The sequence below is a fragment of the Rattus norvegicus genome, chromosome 7 (genome assembly GCF_021556685.1).
Source record: "Rattus norvegicus strain SHRSP/BbbUtx chromosome 7, alternate assembly SHRSP_T2T, whole genome shotgun sequence".
Taxonomy (NCBI): Eukaryota; Metazoa; Chordata; class Mammalia; order Rodentia; family Muridae; genus Rattus; species Rattus norvegicus.
In genome coordinates, this window is record NC_141540.1 from 102245001 (window position 1) to 102272217 (window position 27217).

A 27217-nucleotide genomic window follows, 5' to 3' on the forward strand; every position below is an offset into this window, starting at 1 on the left:
TAGCCTTCTGAAGCAGTAAGCCACTGTGATGGTCTGCGTCTGCTTGGCCCAGGGAGTGGCACTTTTAGAAGGTGTGGTCTTGCTGAAGGAAGTGTGTCACTGTCGGGATAGGCTTGGAGACCCTCCTCCTAGCTGCTCAGTCTGTTCCTGGCTTCCCTTGGGTGAAGATGTAGAACTCAGCTCTTCCTGCACCATGCCTGCCTAGATGCTGCCATGCTCCCACCTTGATGATAATGGACTGAACCTCTGAACCTGTAAGCCAGCCCCAACTAAATGTTGTCCTTTATAAAACTTACATTGGTCATGATGTCTGTTCATAGCAAGAAGACCCTAAGACAGCCACAATAAACTTTCTTACATTTCTTTTGTTCATGCTATTTTCTCATAGCAAGAAAGTAGCTTCCCAGAAGAGAATTGTTCATCTACTGTCTAGAGTAGAAGCAAGAGACAGGAAGAGAGGGACTCATATTCTTACTGCTCAAACGGCATATATAAAGGCCCATGATTAGGAGATGGGTAAACCAGAGAAAGCCAGTGTGCTTCAGGAAGCAGGTGGGCTGGGACACCTTCTTAGAGGAAAGCAGGACTGTTCTGGCAACCATAGAGCCTCTAACTTCTCAGGTTTCTCACTTGAAAATAGAGGGAATGGGCTTAAAGGCCTGATGGCATATGTAAATTAAACAATGCCATGTTGTTCTGGACTCAGCTACTCTCTCAGTCCCCCTTCCCTCACTCTAGAAGGCTTTTGAAATCAGCAAACCTTTCCAACAGTGGATCGTGATTCTATGCATATCCATGGAGCCTGACCCTTGTTCTTGGAAAGCATCATCATTCCCTGTCGTGGCAAAAACAGCTAGTCAATAGCTGACCGACACTATTTAATAGTATCTGAATATCTAGCATTAGTATGCTATGGCAGAATTGACAAAAGACAACTTAATCCTCCGATCAAATTATAGCACACATACAGAAAAATGTGCCAATTTATCTAAATGGGTTCTCATGAAGTGTATATATGCATGTGAGCACTGTTCAGATGTAGGGCATGTTCCGTTACTACCTCAGGGCACCGGCTTCTACTCCTAGTGCTTTTTTTCTTCCCACTGAGGATCTGTGTTTTGCCTTCACTCAAGGAAATGAAACACAAGGGTGTTAGTCTATGTTCCTTCCTCATAGTTGTGAGATGCTGGGCTCACTGGACACCGATAAACACGCGGGAGGAGGCAGAACAAAGCCTAAGAAGGAGGCTCCAGCCTGTTTCTCCACAGGAGAAACAGTGCAGGCTCTGGCCGTGGCTGTAGTTTTCAAACTCCTGGGAAACCAGACTCTGTTGGGAAACTCAAGGAGTTGAGAATGGGCCATGTTGCCAGCGATAAATCCTGGCCCTGGGGAATCCAGATTAGCTCAGGGTTAAGTGTCAGGAACACAGAGGGACCTTCTTTGACAGACTTGGGTGGAATGGCTTAATAACAAAGTTTCCTGCAACACTGGTCCTTGAGGGTGGAGACTGTCCTTGCTTGTCCAAACTGCTTATGCATGGTAGAAAATGGTTGCATATAGCTTATTCAAAGTGGACCAGAGATTAAATATCTTTTGCAGGAAAGAATGTCTGGAAAGGGAAGCTTATTAGCTAAATAAACCCTTGGGTTAGCCTATCTAGCTAGATACCTCATTAGCATCGAGAACTGTGGGATCTATGCTATGTGATCAGTTGTCATGGTCCTTTCAATGGGGTGTCATGGTCTCTTGCTCCGGGACAGGATCGGGTTGGGATCAGATTCAAACACCTACCTTCTCAATTATGAGAATTGCTGTGGTTCCTTAATCTGCATGACCTTACTAGTTTTTACTGTGTGGTGACATGGTTTAGCTTGCCCCACATCCGGTGACAAGTATTACATAGGATTCTGCAATCATTGATTTTTTTTCCCTCAGATTTGAAGCTCTTGAGTACATTCTCTTTTATATGCCTCATTTTGCTTATCATAACATTGGTGAGATTTTTCTATATTATTGCATGCAACAGTGGTTTATTCCTTTTCACAACTTCATAATATTCTATCATAAATATGTGAACTTTGTTTATCTGTTCTAGTGTTGATACATAACACAGAAGAATTTAATAAGCATTTTCAAATGATCAAAATAACTAACTTCTCTAAGACTCATTATCCTGATTTGAAAAGCACACTTAATGAATGAAGTCAAATTCTATATGATTATGGTAAGAACCAAAGAGAAGCAATGTGCAAAGTGATTGAGCTAAGCAGAGTGAAATCCACTGGTGATGATTCCAAGAACCCCTTGAGTGATTTTAGCAATAAGGGAATTAAGCAATAAGTAGAAAAAAATACTTTCTTCATCAAAAGTTCTGTGACTAGAAAGAAATCAGACTAAAGGACACACCTGCTATCTTGTATAGCCCTGTCCTTAGTCAACTGGTTGCTGATTAAAATTTTAAAAAAGTCATGCTAAGATGCTTAAATAATTCAACAGTTCTAGTCTCTCTGCTTTCCTAAAACTTTGCATTATCACGTGTGGCTCTGAGCATTGACCTTGTCTCCTGGCTTCTGTATCTCCTGGCTTTGCTACTAAGCTGAGATTTGTTTGATTTTTTTAACTTATACTTGTTTGTCCTTTATATTCTAAACTTTGATACACGTTATAAGAATCCCTTATTTCTAGGAGATATCAAAAGGCCTGAGGTCTGTGTAGACAGCTGTGCTGAGAACCTATGAACACTCAATATATAGACATTGGCTCCCACACTACCTGTAAATTTTAGTTATGATGAGCAGGAATCAATGGGAACAGACCGATAGATTAATGCAACGTGTCACTAGAGTCCCTGTTAGGAATTTGCTTGTTTATGTGTCATTGACCATATATATAGGCAGTGATAGCCTGAAGGTACCTAGGGAATACTAATTCACACAGTGCTGTCAGGAGTCTCTGACCCATCTGTTTACAGATCATATTCAGTAGGAACATTTCTGATGCCAATAATAGCTCCCAGCCTGGCAGAGAACTCTGAGGAAAGTACAGGAGTTAGTTGGCCACCATGAGTCCAGAGACCTACAGACAGTTAAATCTTAACATGTCAGAGACACAATTTACTCTTCAGCCTTTTGTCATTAATAATCACTTATATTATAGTCCCTAACTCTATGGTGTCACTGTCATTCTGCTTATATGGTCAGAAAGCTGATCAGTGTCTTTGTATAAACATTTACCAAGAGAGAACCTTCTCTAAGCTTCATAAAATTTAAAAACATTCTTACTATGACCATTTGCATATGATTAACACTAGTTTGACTTAATGTGTTATACATATATACACATGAACACACCAAAAACCATGAAGTTTGGAGTAAGAAGAGAAGTATGTTGGGGAAGGGAAAAAGAAAGCTGAAGGGAGGACATTGGGGAATCATTATGATCAAGATACATTGTACACACGTGGGAAATTTTTTTTAAAGTTATCTATTTATTTCTATGTCCACTCAGTTCTTCAAAAAATGCCTAGTGACATTTGCATCTATAAGAATATATAAAACTTCAAACTGATGTCTTCACATCCCCTCACTTGATTTCTCTATTTCTACCTGCACTTTCTTTTCTTTCTGTTTTTGTTTGTTTGTTTGTTTGTTTACGCCAGGATTTCTCTGTGTAGCCTTTGTCTCAGAACTCATTCTCTAGAGCAGGCTGGCCTTATTACTGCAGAGATCTGCTTGTCTCTGCATCCAGAATGCAGAGATTAAAAGCTTAGACTAGACTTTTCAAAACCCACTGTAATAAGGGTTCTCAAACAATTGAACCCCTCTTTTTATCCCACCATTAAAAGATAGGAGAGAAAGGATGGTAAATAGGACAAGGGGATATGGACCTGTTTAGAAGTAGCTCCTTGGCATGATTTCAATCCCCATTGTCAGAATACCAGCAGTTCATTTCAGTAGTGTCAGGACATCAACAGTCCAGTTCCAAGAGTGTCACCAAACATGAACAAGATCCAGCAGAAGCAGCCAGGCCTCCACTGAATTGCCATGAGCCAGCAAGAACACCCAGAACCAGCCAGAAAGACAGAAGTTCTCTGCTGTGCCTCTCTCAACAAAGTGAAGATTAACAAAGACATGAGATGAAAGAAGTGTTGTATGACTAGCAACGTAAGCGACCCTTCACTATCTGTTGTGTCATACTTATACTCTCTGAATGTCACGTGTCCTCTCAAGGGTTTTGCTTCAGCAAAATATCACCTAGGTCTGTATCACATGACAAAAACAGAATTGTCCTCTTCAAAAGGCAGGTCACATATGGGGTCTCGAGCCCCTTCAAGCTCTTCCAGTTCTTTCTCTGATTTCTTCAACGGGAACCCCATATGTACCCCATATGTACAACAATGCCAAACAACCAGAGCTTCCAGGGACTAAGCCACTACCTAAAGACTATACATGGACTGACCCTGGACTCTGACCTCATAGGTAGCAATGAATATCCTAGTAAGAGCACCAGTGGAAGGGGAAGCCCTGGGTCCTGCTAAGACTGAACCCCCAGTGAACTAGATTGTTGGGGGGAGAGTGGCAATGGTGGGAGGATGGGGAGGGGAACACCCATAAAGAAGGGGAGGGGGAGGGATTAGGGGGATATTTGCCCGGAAACCGGGAAAGGGAATAACACTCAAAATGTAAATAAGAAATACTCAAGTTAATAATAATAAAAAAAAAAAAGGGCAGGTCACCACCATGGCAAGAATTACACTTTGTTTCATTTTCTTGAGACAGGGTTTTTCTGTGTAGCCTTAGCTGTTCTGAAACATGGCTTGTAGACCAGGCTGCCCTCAATCTCAGCGATCTCCCTGCCTTTGCCTCCCAGCTGCTTGGATTAAAAGTATGAGCGACTACCCCCAGGCTCTTCCCACACCTTCTGTATCCTGTAGCCAGCGGTCCTTCTAAATTTCATGCCCGAAAATGTCAATTCCATTTATAGGCCATGCATTCATTTCTTTTTGCCATCTGAATTAACTCAGAATATTTAGTATGAAGTAACTGATGCCCATGCCCTTAACCCCAAGGGTTCACTGTGAAGTTCTCCATTTGTTTTCCAAGTCTTTCAAGCTCTAGGCCTGTCAATGTGCTCCTCTGGAATTTACATGTACTTGGATCTCTACATGGCATACTTTCTCCTAATCTTTCCTTCTTAGGAAGAGTACTTTGACTTCTACTTCAGTATATGTTCTTAGAGAAACCACTCCTCCCACTCCTCTACTCCTACCCAGTCATCCTTGTTTAGGTGTCTATGTTCCTTACCTCCTTGACTTTAAACTGGACAAGAACAAAGTGTGTGTGTGTGTGTGTGTGTGTGTGTGTGTGTGTGTGTGTGTGTGTGTGTATGATTTTTTTTAACATAAACTTCAAACAAAATACATGGGACCATGAGACAGCATGCTGTGCAATTAGCAAATTTACTAGCTACAAATCAAAGATGTGCTTACAGGAAAGTAGCCAGAAGATGCCGACTTTTCTAAATGTTAGACCACGACAAACCATCCACAAAGTTCCTCTGTGTATTTTGAAAATGTACCTGTAGAAAATCTGGCACATGCTAGATGCTAATAGGGAAAATTGAAGTAAATGCATACTCTCAGATATATAGCAGATACAATTGGTCTAAGGCATTCATTCATTTGTTCAAAGACATTCATTCGCAATACTGAAAGGAACATGAAACTTGAGTTATTTCTTCATCTTGTTCTGGAGGCAACACTGATTTAGGAAAAATGTAATTTCTACTTTCTCAGCATCCTTGTATTGAGGTAGCTTAGAGGAAACCAACCTATGCTGAAGGCCAAAGAGCAATGACTTTAGAGATGTCTACCTGCATTTTTGCCACCTACTCAACTGGAGGAACTCCTACTAAACATAGCACCGAATTCATCTTCATCAGTCTCCTCACCTCCTTCACTCACATATTCATCATTTCCTTTCTCTAAACCATTCTTCAATGACCCACAAGTTCTTGCCTTCTATTATAATTGGGCCAGATAACAGATATATCAGAGGATCACTTCTTTGACCTCACTGTTTCTAGGCTTCTCATGTCCCCTTCTACTAGTCTATTCTCTATCCTTCACATAGCCATACTAATCCTTTCACAGGGAAAACAGGATCTTGCACTTCTCTATTTAAACCCAAAAGGGTCTTTCTATTCATATTAAAATCTAATATGGGCTCCTTATCAACCTATGGTTAGGGTACAACCTGGTTTCTGTCTGCTTTTTCTACGTAGAAAATGAGCTTCCTATTACTTTCCCATTTTTGAAGGTGATATACTAGATTTGCATGGTTCTTCATATGATCAGTGCTTAGCATTAAGTCATCTCTGTTTTATGTGAATTTACACTCTCCTCATTACATATCTTTCTATCTTATGCCTAGAAGGACATTAAGCTTTCATTGTGCCCTATATGCACTCCATGTTCTAGAAAGACGGTGAATTATGGAATGCACAGTTCAAGGGCCAAATAGATGGATAGTTAATAAATATCACATAGTTATATAGAAAATTAAATAAAGAATGTAAGGGTTTCAGCATCATTATCGTCGCTATCAGAAAAATCCCCTAACAAAAAGCAACTTAGGTCGAAATGGTTTATCTTACTGCACTCTCGGTAATAGCATGTGGGGCAGTCACAGGAACAGTGACTTGAAGTAGCTAATTACCTCCAGTGGAAGGGGAAGCACTGGCCCTGCCAAGAATGAACCCCCAGTGAACGTGATTTTTGGGGGGAGGGCGGTAATGGGGGGAGGATGGGGAGGAGAACACCCATATAGAAGGGGAGCGAGAGGGGTTAGGAGGATGTTGGCTCAGAAACCGGGAAGGGGAATAACAATTGAAATGTAAATAAGGAATACTCAAGTTAATAAAGATGAAAAAAGAAAAAGAAAAAGAAAAAACCAGACAAACCCCAATGATGTTGCCTAGAAAACTCAGAAATTGGCATCAGATATGCTCTTTAGGTCCCCTATTTCAAAGTGTTAAGAAGTTAAAAAAGGGTTTGCTTAGGCAAAAACTTAACAAACAGAAATGTGCCTTTAATTTTTCACAACCTTTTTGATTAAAAAAATATGTTCTTTGGGAAAAAAAAGTAGCTAATTACACCAGTCCAGATAAATAGCAGACAGAAGAAATGTGGGCATGGTCCCTTGCTTGCTTCCTTGTATTCAGATCAGCTTCTCTACTCTTATAAAGTTCAGGACCCCTTACCTGGAAGGTGATCTGTCTGCAGTCAGTGAGCTGGGTCTTCCTACATCCATTAACTTAATAAAAAACAGTCCTCCCTAGACATGTCTGCCAGCCAACCTAATGTAGACAATCTCTCATTAAGACTCTCTTCTCTCATGATTCTGGGTTGTGCTAAATTGACAATTAAGGCCAAGCAACACAGTAACACATCCATCTAGTTTCAAAGAAGAATTTAAACAAAGGCCCAGTGACTTTAGAGGTCACACTTAACATCTGTTACATGTGAAGGGCTTGGGGGACATGATAAAACAGAGTATATAGTGTGACACTATTTATTATAATTATTAATATTAAATATTATTTATATCAAATTATTAACAGGTTTATATTAATTTAATAATTAATATATAATTTATTATAAGCTTCTTCTCTGAGAGAAACCAGGTCTTTCCCCTTTCTGCCCATCTATGAGTTTTTTGAAATTTATTATCAGAGTCAGACATAGCTATTCTTCATCCTGCTGGCACCCTGATGGACCGATCCTCTGACTGACTCCACCATCCAGGTGTCTGTCCTTTATTCACCATGCAGGTTCGAAACTCCTGGGGCACACTGACTGCTTTTATGTTTCTTTGGAATTCCCCGCAGTGTCTTGCACAGCACAATCCAACCATGGATTGCTGTCCACGTGCTTATAGAATGTGTTATACATCAAAACAATTGTTGTTCTGACTTGGAACTTCTTAATGCCATTCTAAATAGCTGAGTTATCTAAAGTTAGATTGGGCATGATTAGGTTTGCTTTAATGAGAAGGAAAATCTCTGTGAGTCTTCACTGAGGGAATGCTTTCCTCTGAAGACAATTAGTCACATGTACAGATTCTTTGTGTTGAGGGGAACAGTAACTTCCAACTGTCAGAGAGAGTAATAAATTATCCTATGATGCACAGGAGTACCCTCACCCCAGTAAAGACCATCTCTTCCATTGTGAGTGGTCTTAAAGTTGAAACCCATTCAGTTAGAATAAGTCACAGAATAGATTGAAAATTGTACACAGAGCTGTGTGTCTTGTCTTTTACTTACACTGTATGAAAAATAGGATTAAAAACCTTGATTGACTAGATATTTTTACTTAAAATTTTAAGTGGTGATTGAAAATTCTTCCATAAGTAAATATCCCTAATTCAAAAGAATGAGAGAGAAACAAACATCTTTTTACAGTGAGATTCATACTATGTGAGCAGCCAGGCTTAGTATATACCACAACACAGATAACTCAGTGTGGGGACAATGAGGTTCAAGGAGATTTTTCAAAAATACCTTGTAAGACTTAATAAAAATCTACAATTAATATTTTTAGAGTCAAAGTAATGAATGATGGAAAAGGTTTTAAGATATTTTGAAAACTATTTATTACAAGTTTGATCTCAGCTGAGAATTGCAAACTGCATCTACAAGCATCAATTTCAAGTTAAAAATATCAAAAGGAGCAGATTGTCTCATAAGTACATTGCACAATGCCTCTAGTAAAATATGATTCAGATGTATAACAAATGCACACAAATACACGTCTACACACAAACACACATACTTACATGAAAATGCCTAACATCTAAGCACAAACACATGCACAGGCACACGTGCACAAATACACACACACACACACACACACACACACACACACACACACACACACACACAGGATGGAGGATGGGAGCATGGCTTTAAATGCCACAATATCTGACGGAGAAAAGCCCAGAATTACAAAAGCAGAGAGTTAGATGATGGTTGAACTTACCCACTACAATCAATTTAAATAGGAATGATCTTATCATTTAAAATGTAAAAGTCAGAATAAGGGCAAACCTGTAACATTTCAATGATGCAAAGGTTTTATTTTATTTCTCCATATTCACGAAAGCTATGCCTATCCTAGGTCATTTACACAAAAGGATTCCAAAAGGAGGTGAGACTTCTAAATTAAGTACCACAAATTCTTTCACACCAGCCTGTGAATTTTCTATATAACTACTTGTGGGTAAGAATGTGATTTCATTCTATAATCTTAGAGGATGAAGAACTCTGTCAGAAAATGACAATACAAGCAAAATCTTGAAACATAGTGAGTGACAACCAAGAATTTCTTCATTTCTAAACCCCTTCCATCCATGGATAAATTAAAACAAAGATAATATCACATTCAGACAACCTAGATAAACACAAAAAGGTATTGATGTCTCTCATAAAAAAACCTACTACAAAGACATAATTGTGACACTTTGAATTAAAAATGGAACTAGACACCTGTGTGACTATTAGCAGAGTGGTAGGCAGAAGTGAAGTACCAGTCTACCGGGTTAATGAGGTTCTCTCTGGAGGGAAGTCTGAAATTCCAAAAACAACCTGCTTGCTGGCTAAGGACTGTATGGTTTGAAGAATTTAGCTGCTCCAATTTTGATGAGATTTTCTGAAGGAACTATAGCTGGGGACTGTCTGTTAATTCTCACCCTCTACAGCATAGATCTTTGGAAACCTACCTACATGTTACTATGTGGAGGAGGAAAATGAACTGGGTTTTTGTTGGATATCTGTTGCTTGTAGTATTTTATGACCATCCTCTGTTTTCAAATGCCCTCTCATTACACACTCCCACTTAGTATAAAGTAATATTAATAACTGACATTGTGTGTTAGATGCTATCCACATAAAAACCTCCCTTGGTATTCACAGTGATATCATTGTAAGTGAGCCAATCTAATTCATTGTGGTAATAGATTTAATTTGGCCAAATCCTCAGAAATACTATGTAAAAGAAAAGACCCTGGCCATTTCCTTCCCTTGATTCAAATTTAACTTTACCTAACATTTTCTTGGAATTGTATGGCCTTCTTTAAACCTGCAGAAGCATTCTGAGTGGGGGTGGGCACAGGTCTGCCATGGTTTCTAAGGATGAATTATGGTGACTGTTGCTTTGTAGCGGCAGATTCTCAGAACACTAGCTTGCTGACCACCTGGCTGGAGTGATTTATTGAAATGTATCAACTCTTGTTTTGATGTGCCTAAGTGCATCCCAGTGCACCTTGGGGTAAATACACTGTGGATGAAGAGCTGTCAAGGCGGCCACCCATGGAGTTGTTTATATCTCATAGTCAGTGCACAGCCCCCCAGAGAGCCCTTCCTCCGGCTGGAGTCTGCTGGTGGTGGGGAAGAGGGTGGAAGTAGAGGGGATGATAGCTAACTTATCATCCCAGGAGAGTGAATTATGAACAGGAGCTGGCTTCCTAAGAAAGAAATATCTAGAATGACAGCAAGGCCTTCCTCAAAGGGCCGGTAAGGAGTTGAGGAAAAATGCTGACCTCTTTCAAGGGACCAATAAATAATTTATAGCCCATCTCTAAAATGTGTCCAAAAACATTTTTTTCTTCTAACAATCTTTCCAGCATAAATCAGGTTTCACTTGACAACAATATACCAATTATTGTGTATGTTTTGTTGCTTAACTCTTAAAACCATTCTCACCATCAGGGTGTTTTGGTTGAACTTAGATATTGGTGAGATGATGAGACTCATATCAAGAGAAGTGTAGTGGGATGGATTTATTTTTGCACTGAATCTTCTTTGAGTAGCAGTCAAATAAAAATGTCCCTAAAGAACCTTTGTTTTCAGGTACATTTAATTTAAAATTTAAGAACATTTTTTCATTTACTCAACTTTGACAGAGAAAAAGCAAAGGAGTGCATGAACTGTTATGTGTTGACCACTATTTTCTTTCAAAATGCTAGTTTTTCCTCTAACTATTCATATAGTAAAGAAATTCATATCTCACAGCATGTTTTTGACAAACAACATAAAATATAGGTGTTTCAAATGTAAAAGTATATACGGCCAAGATCCTAAGCACAGATCAAATGATCCACATGCCAAACATTAGACAGGATGGGGCAGGTCTGAGGCCTGGGGCCTGGGGTAGTTGGACTGCATTAAGTCTAACTTAATGCAGATGTTCGCTATTTAGCTTCTCTGCATTTAAAAAAAAGCCAGAAAAGGAAAGATAAGTATAAATGTTTATATTCTTTGGCTATGACATCTAATCTTAAAGTAATGGTACATCTGTCTAAAAGAGATATAAAAGCCAGTATCCTGAAGAAACATGTGTCCGTGTTATTTCTTCAAGGCTGATTGACTCATTAGAAGTTGAATGATTACTTTGATACAAACTTCTAATCAGTTGATTCTCTCTCTCTCTCTTTCTCTCTCTCTCTCTCTCTCTCTCTCTCTCTCTCTCTCTCTCTCTCTCTCTCTCTTCAAGATCCAGGAAACACGATGGGAGACGGGATGGAGAGATTGTAAGAGTCAGGAGATTGAGAATGGTTCTACAAAATGCTATCTTCTAGATATGGCATGGTAGTCTAACTAACACATACAACGTAGATATTGCTCCATGCACAGGACTTTGAATAAGAAAGATACAGAGAAGGCAAGGAACTAAATGGAAAAAAGCTGGTAGTCAGCAGGATTGGGAGGAGGAAGGGTAAGGGAAGATAAGGGGCTCTGAATCATCACAGTACATCCTATATCCATATATAACTGTCAGAGATAAAACACTAATAAAAATAAAAATAATAAAACATTAAGATGAAATCTCAGAATATGCAGGTCCAGGGTAAGATAAATCTCAGTGTTCTTTAGTCACCTTAACATTCATTCCCAACTTCTTTATCATGACTCGACATCCTTAAAAACAACAGAATACATCAACACAGCAAATCATGACCAACCCGAACACCATCAGGTAGTGTCTAATACCTGCAACAGAGACATCCCTGCTTTGTGATAACCATCTCCCTAACGTTCCTAATAAGGAACTTGCAGAATGCCTTCACTTCTCATTCCGTGGCCATGAAAGCTCACATAACTAATTTTATGTTAGACCATGTTGTTCACGGCAACTTGAATCATGTTTCTGAGTTATGGTTGCTCATTTCAGCTCCAAATATTTTCTCTCCGATTCCTTTTAAAGAGACAGCTGTGCTTCATATTGACAGAAAGGAACATGGAAAACAATGCCTTGGAGGACCAGTTAGCAGCCTCAGATGTTGTTCTTAAAAGCTCAGCACTCACCTTTTCTTAGCTCTCTCAGTATTGTTACTTGAGATTGATTTGGAGCATTCCCCCCCTTATTTATAGAGGGGAATCCAAGGCCCAAAGATTTGAGCTCTGATATGAGAGAAGTACACGATATGAAAGTATTTCTAACTCTCAGTTGAACTCCTTTGCAGAAGGTGATGGCAATATTCACTAACAACTAATGTGCTGATATGGCTTCCATGTTTTTGACTAAAGCCTTACCTTTGCTTTCATTGTGTGTCTTTTAAAAATAGATTCTTCTCTCATATAATACACCCCAATTACAGTTTCCCCTCCCTCCTGTTGTCCTCTTAGCTCTTTCCCTCCACTTTCCCCCAGATCCACTGCCCCTCTGTTTCATTTCAGAAACAAACAGCCCTCTAAGATATAGCCACCAAGCACAGCAAAATAAGATACGTTAAGACACGGCAAAAACCTTCATATTGAGACTGGACTAAACAATCTAAAAGGAGGAAAAGATGAGAATTAATAGATAGCAATGTCAAGTGACTTTTATCTATTTAACTCTCATCTTCTATCTTTTCTGCCTATCTTTATATTTGAAAGAAAGTATGTATGTGCATGCGTACACACACATGCATGCACCCTTTAAACAGAAGACAATGACACATCACAGTAATTTGTTATGTATGTTCTAAATTACTAGAAGAGTTCAAAATCTCTAAACTGACCACAATGTAATGATAATTAGAAAAGTTAATCACCTTTATTTCATGTGTACATAATTTACACACATATTGAATTTCATAGCATCACCCAGAAATAGGTACAACTAGTACAGGTTAATCAAAAATTTGAAAAACATCTTAGAAATGTTAGCTATTTTTTATCATCTTACATTGTATACATATATATACCAAATTAATATAAGTATATCATAACTTTGCATGATTAAAGTAATAGTCAAAAATATTTTTAAAAAAAAAGAAGTCTCCATTAAAATGGAAAAAGGCCCAGAGGGGTTTCCTAGATTGGCTGCTTTTAGGCCAAGCTCTTTGCATTTTGACAGTGGTAGTGTCTGAGTTTGTATCTGTAACAACCTTTCTTATCTTCAGTGACTGGAAGTCTGTCTGAGTGCTGGGTCCCTAATGCTTTGTTACTTTCAGGGTAAAGAGATTTCAAACAGACAAAAGCCTTTTCAGTTCTTGGTATTGCTTAGAAAGCAAGTCCTGTGAAGGCAAGATTTCACATTTTTGCTTTCTTTGTATTCTAGGCCCAAGCATGTCGACTTCCTAGCAAAGAGAACCAGGAACTAAATCAAAGGCATCTGAGAGACATCAGCTAATGTTGGCAGAAGTAGAATGAGAGAAGGAAGTGGAATAGTCCACTCCTGACCCTGGAAATTGTACCGGGTCAGGTAAGACAGAGGTGACTCTATGACCCAGGAAGTAGAAGGTGTTGAAAAAAATGGAAAGGTGAGCTTATGGTCATAAAGGGCTGAGAAAAATAATTAGGAAAAAAAAGCAAGTAACTTTCAAAAGTCAGGAATAATATCTTCTTTATTTCATGTTAAGCAAAGGCCAACAGCACTGGGTGAGCATTTAATACCATGCTTGAGAATCAGTAGTTTTCAGTAAATACTTATTAGTATTATCACCTTTAGTTTCTTTGAGATGCTTCCAATCCCCTCTTCCATGAGAGAGCATATGCTCTCTGCCAGCATGCCTGTCACTTATCTTTTGGCTTCTTTATTGCATACTTGCCTCTGTTGGTTATTAACTAGTCATCATCCAGCAGGGTCCTTGGTGAGAAAGGCTCTCTCACACTATGAAATACGGTCAAGATCACATCTGCTCCTTCCAGAGTCCTGTCCCAGAGTCCCTAGGCTCGCTCCTTCTCTGACAACGCATCTGTTATGAATAAATTGATAACAAATGAGTTGTTTGTTTCCCAGTAAAAGGAGTATGAGGCAGTAAAAGAGACTGGTTTTGTTTTGCAAAACAGGATGCCTTCCAAAGGATAGCATTAAATCAGAAGGTCAGGATTTGGTACACTGACTGCCTGGGGAAAATGAAGTCCCTGCCTCCTTTTTTTAGCATCACTTGTCAGTTGAGTGGAAATTTCCTCTCTGGTGTATGGACATAAGTATGATGGAAGTCATGCCTGCCTTGCTAGAGGCTCTTATAAAAAAAAAAGATTTGCGTAAATGCCACATAATACTAATAAAGAGGGCACGTTGAATTGCTCCTATGTCTATAGAAGTCTTCTTTTGTAGTCAGCATTTCCTTTAGTTTTCCCCTCTTTGTGTTATTTATTGCTCATTGATGTATATAATATATAGCCATGTTGTATCTTATAGGTCCCTGGGAAAGCAAAGGACTGTGCCAATCTTTTGTGTGTATCCAGCTTAAGTTTTCTGAATTCACTGGTTATTTTAATCATGGAATTGTTCCCAAGCAAGATGCTACATACAGTAATATGTATGTATGTTAGTTTATTATATGACAAAATAAACCTGAAAAAGATAATTGACTTATAGCAGGTCACAAAGTAACAGTATTGGGTTTGAACTAAAAAATATATGAATTGTAGGATCATGAGGTCTTTCCTATCCTCTATGCATAGATACGTAATCACTTTTAAAAAGTATTCTATTAGTTAAGGTATTTCTCTTTTAAATCAATTTATTTGCCAAAGACTGCCTAATGGTGCAATACAGGTCCTGAAATATGAATGTGTGTTTTACGCATGTTGCTTCTGATCTGGTTCTTTGTCATAAAACAATCACAAAAGTACATTGTTTCGGGTATATTAAAGTGACTTGTCAACAGTCTCTGAAAAGATAATACAAAGACTTGAGGAAGAACGTTTGTGCTTGGATGTTCCAGTTGCTAGTTTTATCATCATAAACAATACCTCTAAGTCTCAAATTCTTCATTTAGTAAAAGAGAGCAGTATCTCTTGTGGTTGGATCTGGTGACCAACATGTCTGAATTAGGAGACTTTCAGGGCTAGGAAACACACTTCTTTGTGTCTGTGGCTACCCTCCCCCCACCCCCAGAGAGGACAATGACTAGGAGAAAAAGATTTGCCCTGGATGTGGCCAACACTATCCTCTTGGCTGTTGGATAGAAAGAGTAGGTTGTGCTTACCCGAAAGCTCTTTCTTTTTGAGTGAGTCCATATAGCTCCTGACATGTCTCCTGATATCAGATTCCAGTTTTTACAGCCTTTCAACCGTGGACTCAAACCCAATGGCTCTTTGGGGAGTTTTCCAAGCCTCTAGCACTAGATTGGTACTGCTAAAGCATTCATCTTTTTGGGTTGAAAATGCTATGGTTGAACTGCCCAGTTCCTATTATACAAACAAGCCAAGTAAATTCTATTTTTGTAATATACCATATATTTTGTTTTATTTCTCTAGAGTAAACTGATTAACCCAGTGGTAGACTTTAATGGATGGCCTGAACATTGAAAACATATTTTCTAAATAATCTTTCACAAAATTTGTTAGCAAAGAATTTTATACATTAGGATGAATTTGAGAAGTGGTTAATAATGTATCATTTTGTCTTTATCTTTACTATTTGAGTGACATAGTGGTTGATCTTTATTGTCAACTCAACTGGATGAAGAATCAGTATAGAATGATACCACCAAGTACCTATAAGAATGCTTCCAGAAAGAATTACGTGAAAGGGAGAAGACAAACCCCTGCTAAAATGGAATTCCATGCTCAATAGTCCTGTGTATAAAGTATAAAGTGAGGCAAGCCTCCCATTCCAGCCCCTACTCAGTCCATCCATCCATGGATAGGTTGGTCAGAATTGGAGGATCAAAGATGGAATGAAATGTATACAGAAAGGGATCAGCTAAAACTGAGAACTATTTGAGGGGTCACATGGACACCTAATAAAGTAGAGGCTTCCTATAATATATAATATATAAAGGTGATATAAATAAAATTTTCAAATAACAGGGAGACAAAGCCTCAGCTGGATATTTTTTTTTCTTCCTGGAGCAGTACTTTACTGTCAGAGGTTCTGCTTACTGGACGACAGGTTGGCCCAGTCTCCTCTAAGGCATTCAACAATATTAGTAATTAAACAGCAATGCTCATCTCTCTAACCAGAATATACAACAGGTGCCCCATTATGCCAAGTGGTGTCATGGGGTCTGGGCCCATGAGGTTTGGTGTTCAAGAGATGGAGGGGAGTCCCTGATGCAAAGAGTAGGTTAAGGCCACAAAGAAAATGGAATGAGGTGTGGGTACAGCTGAGCCCTTCCATCAAATTGAAGAATCTGGCTTGATTCTTAGGGTGACCGAATGCAGGGCATGCCAAGCCCCGAGTTCCGTGAGTCCTGATAGACAGCGTGGTCCCCGAGGTGTGGGTATGCGTGAGGGTTTACAGTATGGTGTGGTTGTGTGTCCATCCATCCCCTTGCCCCGGTCAGCAAGAGTGGTGCCGCTCCTACAGCAAGGCAGGGGCTGCCCCCATAGGAAGAGCTGGACAGAGCTTGGCTGCAGTGGGTCGGGGTTTGAGTGGGTGGGGGTGTATAGACAGCCCACTGGTCCCCACGTAGACCACACTTACCACCCAAGACACTGAGTGATGAAGAAGAGGAGCTGGATGGATGAACAGAAAGCAGAGTCATGAACTGCAGGGTCGGGGCTGATCCCGTGGGGTTAGGACTGGCAGCAGCCTCCAATGCACAGGCACTTGCCAAGATTTCCTCTTTCAGACACCAGAACCGCTGCTGCTCCTGCTGTGGGTCATCATCAAATAAAGTTTGCAGTATTAGGAATGGGTTGCATCTAACTTGGTCAAAAGAGCTCCCATTGGAGCTCCCAAACAACTCGGACTATTGATAAGGATATCGCTTGCTCTTCACAAACTGACAGGAAGACCTTATTGCTGAAGTCATCAACTAGACAACTTACTAAACACAGAGGAGTTGAGAAGTTGCCTACCTAGAACCTTCACCTGTATGGATTAGTATTCATGGTACTAGAAGGTACTCTGTACGTTACATGTAAACACCAACCCAGCTACAAAACCTAAAAATCTCCAAGAGTAACCTGCCTGCAAGATACATTTCTGCATTAATGCCATCAAGCTTGTGGGAATAGTCAACTCAATATTTGATCTGAATTAAGGCCCATTCCATGAGATGTAACCCATACCCAACGTTGTTTGGGTGGCCAAGAACCCAAGACTCAGGGACTTAGAGGAAAACCAAATATTAAAATTCTGTTAAAGGAACATCTCAATAAAATGACTCCTAAAGGCATTCTGCTATACTAATAGACTAATGCCTTTCTCAGCCAACATCTGAGAAACTCTCCCACTACAGCAGATGGGAAGGAATACAGAGACCCACAGCCAGATAATATGTAGATAATGAGAGACCTTGGGACACTAAGTCCTAAGTGGGATGGCTCTATAATATCCCTTCCCTTAGTGCTCAAGGGCTCCTGCAGAAGGGGGATAGGAAAGAGTAGTAGAGCCAGAGTGGTGGAGAACACCAAGGAATCAAGACCTTTTCAATCAATAGGATCACCACAGAATAGGAGCTCAGAGACTGGGGAAGCATTCACAGGACCTGCATGGGTCTGCACCGGATGGGGTCCTAGAGCTAAAAGAACAAGTGGACATATGCCTTCATCCCTAACCTGGAAGCTATCTCTAATTGACAGCTACTTGCAAATGAAAAATCAGTTTTCTTCAAGAGAGTCTCATTGGGGAAATAAACCATTCTTAAGAGCAAGCCTCATACTCAGCAGCAGATGGTCAGCACAAAATGAACTCAAAGATGTTTTAAAGTTCTGTGTGTCATAACGTTAGTCCTGGCATCTATCTATCTATCTATCTATCTATCTATCTATCTATCTATCTATCTATCTATCTATCTATCATTTATGTATTATTATATCTATTTCATCTATATTATCTTTCCTATCAATTGTATATATTATAGCTTCTAGTTTAGATATTATGAAATTCGTCCATGTGTGTCTATCTATAAACATGTGTGTGTTTTGGTCTATATGGTTTTCTTGTGCTTTTTCTTTGAATCTTTTAGTTGTTCAGTTGCTTCATCATATTCTGATTTGTTTGTCTTTGATTTATCTTATTTATTGATTAATCAGTATCTGCACTGATGCTTCCTTTGTTCATTAATTCTTATGCAAAAACTGATGTCAACACCACTGTGGTGGTTTGAATGAGAATGGCTACCATAGGCTCATGTATTTGAATGAGCAATAATAGGCAATAAAACTGTTTGATAGTAATAAAAGGACTACAAGGTGTAGCCTTGTTCAAGGAAGTGTTTTCCTGGTTTTGAGGTTTCAAAACCCATGCTCTGCCTACCCTCTCTTTCTCTCTGTGGATTAGGATGTTGCTCTCAGCTATTTCTCCAGAACAAGGCCTGACTAATGTCATATCCTCTGTCACCATGCTTGTTGCCATGATGCTAGTGAACTAATCATCTAAACCTGTAAACAAGCCCCCAGTTAAATGCTTTCTTTTATAAGAGTTGTCTTGATCATGGTACTTCTTCCCAACAATAAAACAGTGAGAAAGACACCCACATTCCTTTCAAAAAATTGAATTCACTTCAACAAATGTTATGTGAGGTCCTATGCCAGACATGGTCCTGGGCACTGGAGTGAGAGTCAGATGAGATGTGCTCTTCAGCCTTAAGAAGCTTATGAGTGCACAGAAACAACTGTTATTAACACAGTCTGAATTAAACAAATCACCAAAAGTTATTAAAGCTGATTCAGAAAAAGATTTCTATATCCAGATCATGGGGTGCTATCGACAAGATCATTGACATTATCTTATAAGTTAAGGTCAGAGAATAGAAGACCATTAGTTATGACTGTATATACCTCAGACATAAACATTATATCTCCAGAATCTTTAAAAACCTGAATTAACATAAATATGGAAAATTATTTAACAAATTTCAATGATCATGTTATAGAAGAATATGTAAACTTCATTTCCACATAGTTGTAACCAAGGGGAGCCTTCAAAGATTATGCAAGCTAAGATTAGCCACAGTCCTGTTCGTTCTTGTTAATTCCACTCAGCCTACTGCACTCATTTCTGTTCTGTACTTGAGCCCCACTGACATTAGATACAACTCTGTACTCCCTCTACTACTGAGCATACAGCAAGTACATGAAACAGTAACAGTCAGAGGATAAGAACACTAACCCGCACGTGTTTCATTCCAAGTGTCAGGAACAGACTAAACTTACTTTGTGTTAGCTGTCTTTAAAAAAACAATCTGTTAATTGTAAAGAACTTTTTAGTAAAAATCATCATGTAGCAAGATTAGCATAGTGACTCAAACCACATGCCCACAGCTAAGTCCATACTCTACTGAACTTCTCTACGATTAGAACAGCCACTTCTTAGCATCATCAGTAAGGGTCTGGGTTTGGTGGCACCATATGGAATGGATCCCCAGGTGGGGCAGTCTCTGAGTGGCCTTTCTTTCAGTCTCTGTTTAACTCTTTGCCCCTGTTTCCTTTAGATAGGAGCAATACTGGGTTACAATTTTGTGAAGAGTGGGTGGCCCCATTCTTCAGATGGGTACCATGCCTAACCTCTGGATATGATCTCTACAGGTTCTCTCTCCCCTTTGTTGGGTATTTCAGCTAATGTCCTCCCCATTGGGTCCTGGTATTGGTTTTCTGGTATCTGTTCCTTTCTGTTGGCTACCCCCAGTTCCCCATCACCCATTGCTACACACCTCTGTCCAATTTCCTGACCCTCTATACATCTAGCCTGTCTCCTTCCACACCTAATCCTGCCCCATTTTTCCTCTCCCCTTTCTCTCTTCCTTCAAGTGCCTCCCACCCTCAACTTCCCATAATTATTTTGTTCCTCCTTCTAAGTAGGAATGAGACACCCACACTTTGGTCTTCCTTCTTCTTGAATTTCATTTTATCTATAAGTTGTATCAAGGGTATTCTGAGCTTTTTTTCTAATATCCACTTATCAGTGGGTACATAACATGTGTGACTGTGTTAATTCACTCAGAATGATACTTTCTAGTTCCATCCATTGACCCACGAATTTCATGAAATCATTGTTTTTAATGACTGAGTAGTACTCCATTGTATAAATGTACCACACTTTCTGTATTTATTCCTCTGTTGAGGGAAATCTGGGCTGTTTTCAGTTTCTGGCTAGTATACATAAAAGTGCTATGAACATAGTGGATCATGTGTCCTTATTATATGTTGGAGCATATTTTAGGTGGCCCAGGAGTGGTTTAGCTGGGTCCTCAGGTAGTACTATACCCAATATTCTGAGGAGCCACCAGACAGATTTCCAGAATGGTTGTACCAGCTTACAATCCTACCAGCAATGGCAGAGTGTTCCTCTTTTTCCACAACCTTGACAGCATCTGTTGTCACCCGAGTTTTTGATCTTAGCCACTCTAATTGGTATGAGGGAGAATCTCAGGGTCAATTTGATTTGGATGTCTCCTGAGAGGCTCTATCAGACAAAGCCTTACCGATACAAATGTGGATGCTTGCAGTCAACCATAGTAGTGAGCACGGGGACCCCAATGGAGGAGTTAGGGAAAGGGGAAGGACTAAAGGAGCTGAAGGGCTTTGAAACCCCAAAGGAAGAACAACAATATCAACCAACCAGACTCCCAATAGCTCCCAGGGACTAAACCACCAACCAAAGAGTACACATGAAGGGACCCATGACTCCAGCTGCATATGTAGCAGAGGATAGCCTTGTCTGGCATCAATGGGAGGGGAAGCCCTTGGTCTTGTGAAGGCTTAATGCCCCAGTGTAGGGGAATGCTGGGGCAGTGGGACAGAAGTGGGTGGATGGGTAGGGGTTACCCTCATAGAAGCAGGGGGAAAAGGGGAAGAGATAGGGAGTATGTGGAGAGGAAACCAGGAAGAGGGATACCATTCAAAATGTGAATAAACAAAACAACCAATTAAAAAAAACCCAGCCATTTTGACATGAGGAAATTTCACACTGGATTTTACAATTTATCAGTATCAATTATATTTTCATTCACTTGTCTACTACAAAAATCTGATAACTCCTGACAGAAATAAAGCTAGGAAAATATTCACTTTGCTTAACCACGTTACTTGAGCTTTATTATTATGCTCATTTTTTATATAAGAAATTTGAACACTAAAATCTGCTAAAGTAGGTCCATCTTGAATACACTCAAACACTCTGTAGTGTCATGAACTGGAAGGGGCAGTCAGTCTGATTAGTGTGGTATGACAAGGAGTAGAAAGGCAAAACCACGAAGAACTAGAGTAGGTACATCTACTGACAATTGTAATGTTTCTTATTAAACACTTTCTATCCTAAAAGTAAGGTCATTTGGGCTAATCTAAATCCATGGCAACAGACTCTGTTGCCAACTGGTTGAAGGGTTATTCAAATTATCTTGCCATTCAGTCTGTATCAGTCTAAATTTGAACAAGCCAATAGCTGATAGACAGAATATGTTAAACTGTAAGTATTTTTTCTAATGTGATGTAATCATTTCAGTGTGTATTTGAAGGTTAAAAATCGAAATGTAAGTAAGAAGTACTCAAGTTAATAAAGATGAAAAAAAGATGAAAAAAATCAATTGATTTATCTCTCCTAATCAAGTCAAATCTAGGAGGTTGTGTTCTGACTAGTAAGTTTTTAACTGGTGAGTATTAGTGAACAAAAGTTGGAAAATTCATAAAAATTAGAGAATCTTGGAGATAGGACAAGAGTTTAGTAAAGAAGCTGAGGGTTGTTACAGTAACTTACTCCTAAGAGGATACTGTTTCATTAAATATGTTTTACAAAGGTTGTTTTCTATAACATTGTCTAAGGGGAGAGATCTTAAAAATGTAATTGGTGTATTATCAGGAAGGCTGTAGTTGTAACTAGAAGGGCCCAGGTATGGTAAAAACAAGACTCCTGGACTCAATGAAAAGGTTTTTTGAATAAAACCTTTTAGGGGTTTTCTAGAGACTAGGTTCATGTCCCGGAATGTTGCCAGGAATGTTACCGAAATCATGCCATGTTTTGCTTCTTAACTTGTAGAAAGAGATGCTCAGCTCCTTTTTACCCATAATGCTTGTCTTCTGATACTTCCCCATGGGGTGGGTTACTGCTTGTCCCTTGTAATGAATAAATGTTTACCAGGAAGCATTTTAAAACTACATAAAATACCTCATTCCCTACCAGACTTTTAGCTCATTCATGTGTTTCTTAATGTCTACAAGGATGAATTGTTTCACTGCCAATCCTTAATTTTAGTGCTTCAATTTTCTATACTTTGGATAAAGGATTCCCTTTTCAAATGCCTTTTGTGTCTTTTGGATATGCCCCTTTCACATTTTTAGTGCTTCTTTTTTTTTAAACTCACTATGCTGCTTTCTGGAGGAAGTTTCAAAATAATTTTGTACCCTTTTATACCATTGCTTTAGATCAGCTATTTTTCCACTGAGCCCCAATTTTATAACTAGGAGTAGAAAATCTTACTTGGAATTCATCATTTGGTAGTACTGCTCGATTTTATTGAGATGTCATTTATCCCAGGATTTTTTCTGTATAAAAGTAAAAGTTATATGTGTGAAGATATATATTTTATATTTTCTGGATTATAGATGGCCTAAGATGTTTTCCACTTCTTTCCTACTCTGTGGAATTCGGAATAATTTTCTTTACCCTAGGTTATATGTGTTTGATATTTTCTTCAACTAGATCTCTGTCTCTCTCTCTCTCTCTCTCTCTCTCTCTCTCTCTCTCTCTCTCTCATGCACACATGTGTATACACACATACACACACACACACACACACACAGAGAGACAGAGAAAGTGACAGAGACAGAAAGAGATAGAGAGAAATGAGAGAGTCATGTTTTGTTTTGAATATTCAAAATGAATATTCAGAATAATTTGTTATCATTTGTTAATTCTTCATTTGTCAATTGATAAATAAATATAATTTTATTTATTTTTCCTTTTAATTAATTATTTTATTTATTTAGATTCCAAATGATACTTCCTCCTGGTCTTGCTTTCCCAGAGTTTTTCATCCATTACCCCTCTGAGACAATGCACTTTCCTCTTTGGTCCCCAGGGCATCCCTCTTCCCTGGGACATCAAGTCATTACAGGATTAGGCAATAATCCTTTTTTTATTGGATATTTTATTTATTTACATTTCAAATGTTAACCCCTTTTCCTGTTTCTGAAGCAGAAACCCCCTATCTGATCTCCTTCCTCTTGCTTCTATGAGGGAGATCCCCTACCTACCTACAGCTCTGCCTCCCCACGCTGGCGTTCCCCTACACTGGGACACTGAGCCTTGACAGCACCAAGGGTCTCTCCTCCCATTGATGTCCAACATATATATGTCTCTGCTACATATACAGCTGGAGCCATGGGTCCCTCCATGTGTACTCATTGGTTGGTGGTTTAGTCCCTGGGAGATCTGGGGGGTCTAGTTGCTTCATACTGCTGTTCTTATGGGGTTGCAAAACCCTTCAGCTCCTTCAATCTATTCTCTAATTCCTCTATTGGGGACCCCATGCTCAGTCCAATGGTTGCCTGTGAACATCGCCTCTGTATTTGTCAGGCTCCGGCAGATCCTTTCAAGAGGCAGTTGTATCAGATTCCTGTCAGCAAGAACTTCTTGGTATCCTCAATACGGCCTGGGTTTGGTATCTACATATGGGATGGATCCCCAGGTGGGGCAGTATCTGAACAGCCTTTGCTTCAGTCTCTGCTCCACACTTTGTCTCCATATTTCCTTCCATGACTATTTTGTTCCCCCTTCTAAGAAGAACTGAAGCATTCACACTTTGGTCTCCCTTTTTCTTGAGCTTCTTGTGGATATTAGCCCTCTCTCGAATGTATGATTGGTAAAGATCTTTTACCAATCTGTTGGTTGCTGTTTTGTCCTAATAACGGTGTCTTTTGCCTTATAGAAGCTTTGCAATTTTATGAGTTCCCATTTGTTGATCCTTGATCGTAGAGCATAAGCCATTGAGTGTTCTGTTTGGGAAAATTTTCCCCGTGTCCATGTGTTTGAGGCTCTTTTTCTTCTATTTGTTTCAGTATATCTGGTTTTATGTGAAGATCCTTGATCTACTCGGACTTGAACTTTGTACAAGGCAACAAGAATGGATCGATTTTATATTATTTGTGACTATTGTAAAGGGTGTCATTTCCCCAATTTCTTTGTTAGCCTGTTTGTTTATCCTTTGAGTAGAGGAAAGCTACAGATCAGTTTGAGTTAATTTTATATCCAGTCACTTGGCTGAAGTTGTTTATCAGCCTTGAATTCCTGATCTTTCCAAGACTTTCCCACAAGCCCTAAAAAAATAGAAGCAGTCATTAAAAGTCGCCTAACGAATAAAAGCCCAGGACCAGATGGATTTAGTGCAAAATTCTATCAGACCTTCAAAGAAGACCCAATACCAAATACCCTTCAAACTATTCCACAAAATAGAAACAGACAGCACATTACCCAATTTGTTCTATGAAACCACAGTTATGCTCATATGTAAACCACACAAAGACCCAACAAAAAAGAGAACTTCAGACCAATTTCCCTTATGAATATCGATGCAAAAATACTCAATAAGATTCTCGCAAACTGAATCCAAGAACACATCAATACAATCATCTATTATGATCAAGTAGGCTCATCCCAGGGATTCAGGGATGGTTCAATATACAGAAATCCATCAACATAATCCACTATATAAACAAACTCAAAGTGAAAAATCACAAGATCATCTCATTATATGCTGTGAATGCACTTGACAAAATTCAACACCCCTTCATGATAAAATTCTTGTAAATATCAGGAATTCAAAACCCATACCTAAACATAGTAAAAGCAATATACAGCAAATCAGTAGCCAATATCAAACTAAATGGAGAGAAACTTGAAGTAATCTCACTAAAATCAGGGACTACACAAGGCTGCCCACTCTCTCCCTACCTATTCAATACTTGAAGTCCTAGCCAGAGCAATTACACAACAAAAGGAAGTCAAAGGGATATAAATTGGAAAGAAAGAAATCAAAATATTACTATTTGCAGATGATATTATAATGTATTTAGGTGACCCCCAAAATTCCACCAGAGAACTCCTAAATGTGATAGGCATTAATTCTTATGACAGCTTTTTTTTCATGATTCTGTCATCCAGATTCCCACTGAACACAATAACAGATGAATCTGTTGTTATACTTGAATGACTGTATTCTTGTTTATTTATAAATGATCATAAATTCTATTTAAAAATCCAAACATTAGAAGAAAATAAAATTCAAGATAAAACACTAATGAGACTCATATACTTTATTTCTCTTCTAAAGAAACAAGAATGGCAAATGGTGAGGAAGTTACTCACCTTCCTAACTGACTAGATTACCCTCTGAAGCATCTGTGTTAGTTTTCAATGGTGTGGTCAAATACTCGACAAAAGAAACCTAAGAAAAGATGGAGTGATTTTTGACTTGCTGTTCAAGAGGATGCAGTTCATGATGGTTGAAAAGATATGGGGGAAGGGGTGGCGGGGTACTGCTCACATTTTATCTGCAGTTACAAAATAGAGGAAAGCTATTATTAATGCTTAGCTCCCCCCTCCTCTTATTCTTTTATTTATTTACTTATTTACTCTGTGTGGGCACATGTATATCATGGTGTGGAAATGAACTCAGAGGCCCACTTTCTGGAGTTGGGTCATTCCTTCTTCTCCATGTGTTCAGGGGTCTGAACTCAGGTCATTAGGTTTGGCAGTCAGTGCCTTTAAACTGCTGAATTATCTAAGCAAGCCCCACTGTATCCTTTCCATTACATCGGGGACCCCAGCCCATGGAATGGTACCACCCTTGCTCACAGTTGGACTTCCCAGTACAGAACTAAATTTAGAGGTTACCTCACAGAAAAGCCCTGAGATTTTCCTTCTAGATGGTTTTAGATGCTGTTTCAAATGACAGGCACCAATAGTCATGGAGCATCTACTTTTTTTTCATAGCTCAACAATATTTATTTGCTATTGGATATTGAAGAACAATTAAAATGTTTTTTATCCAGTGCTGAAAAATAGTTTATTGACATAGGGTCATGGTCAGTTTCAGATTGCCAGTGAGATGAGAGACTACTGAAAAAGGTGTTACTCCCCCTTCATGTATCTAATGTCTTCCTTGGTATTCAATAACTTTTATTGGTTCCTACCAATATACTCTTTGATATGAATAAATTACATGATTCACCTATATGGAGCAATTATGTATACTATTTTCATTGGGATTGAGAAACAGTTGTAGGGTCAGTAATAGAGAGGATCTCACTGTCATGACTCCTGGAGAAGTAATCCACATTAGTCTGCTACTTTTAGTCCTTCATTTTTCTTTCTTATTCCCATTTTCTAACATTTTTGGGATGTCTTTGACAATTAGAACATTGTTGTGATTCATAACAGACTTAGGTTATAGGCATATTTAACTACAAACAAACAAAAAGAAGAGGTACATGCAGACTATGTCCTTTGAGGTCTGCTTTTTTTGTACGCTGCTTAGAAGAGGGAAGGAAGTTCAACTGAGACTCTGAAGCCAAGACATAGGAAGGGGGAGCTGAGCTTGGCACCAGGCACATGAGCAGCCCCCTGTGTAGAGCTTCTATTACATTAGGGCATTTATATCTTCATGCCACAATTTCCTCACTGGTAAAATTGAGTCAAAATTCATCCATTTATTCATACAGTAAGCATTTGCTGAGCCCCTATTATATATCACTAATATAAATTATTTAATGGCTTGAAACAAAATGGCATGTTTTAAAAAGAAGACAAAAACTTTTTTTTCCATTCCCTGGTGATGAC

The 27217-nt window shown here is 39.0% G+C and overlaps 1 protein-coding gene across 7 annotated transcripts in view; it reads right to left on the bottom strand.

Annotated features, from left to right (window-relative positions):
- Positions 1-27217, bottom strand: part of A1bg (alpha-1-B glycoprotein) — a 149027-nt gene that overhangs the window by 110094 nt on the left and 11716 nt on the right. For 3 of the 7 annotated variants that reach the window (XM_087555533.1, XM_087555527.1, XM_087555530.1), the window contains exon 2: positions 14091-14237. The exons of 3 other annotated variants lie outside the window; for them this stretch is intronic. The gene's annotated coding sequence lies outside the window, so the exon portion shown is untranslated. Of the gene's footprint in view, positions 1-13984; positions 14238-27217 lie in introns of all 7 variants that reach the window. One more of the 7 variants, XM_087555529.1, reaches the window with a different exon arrangement.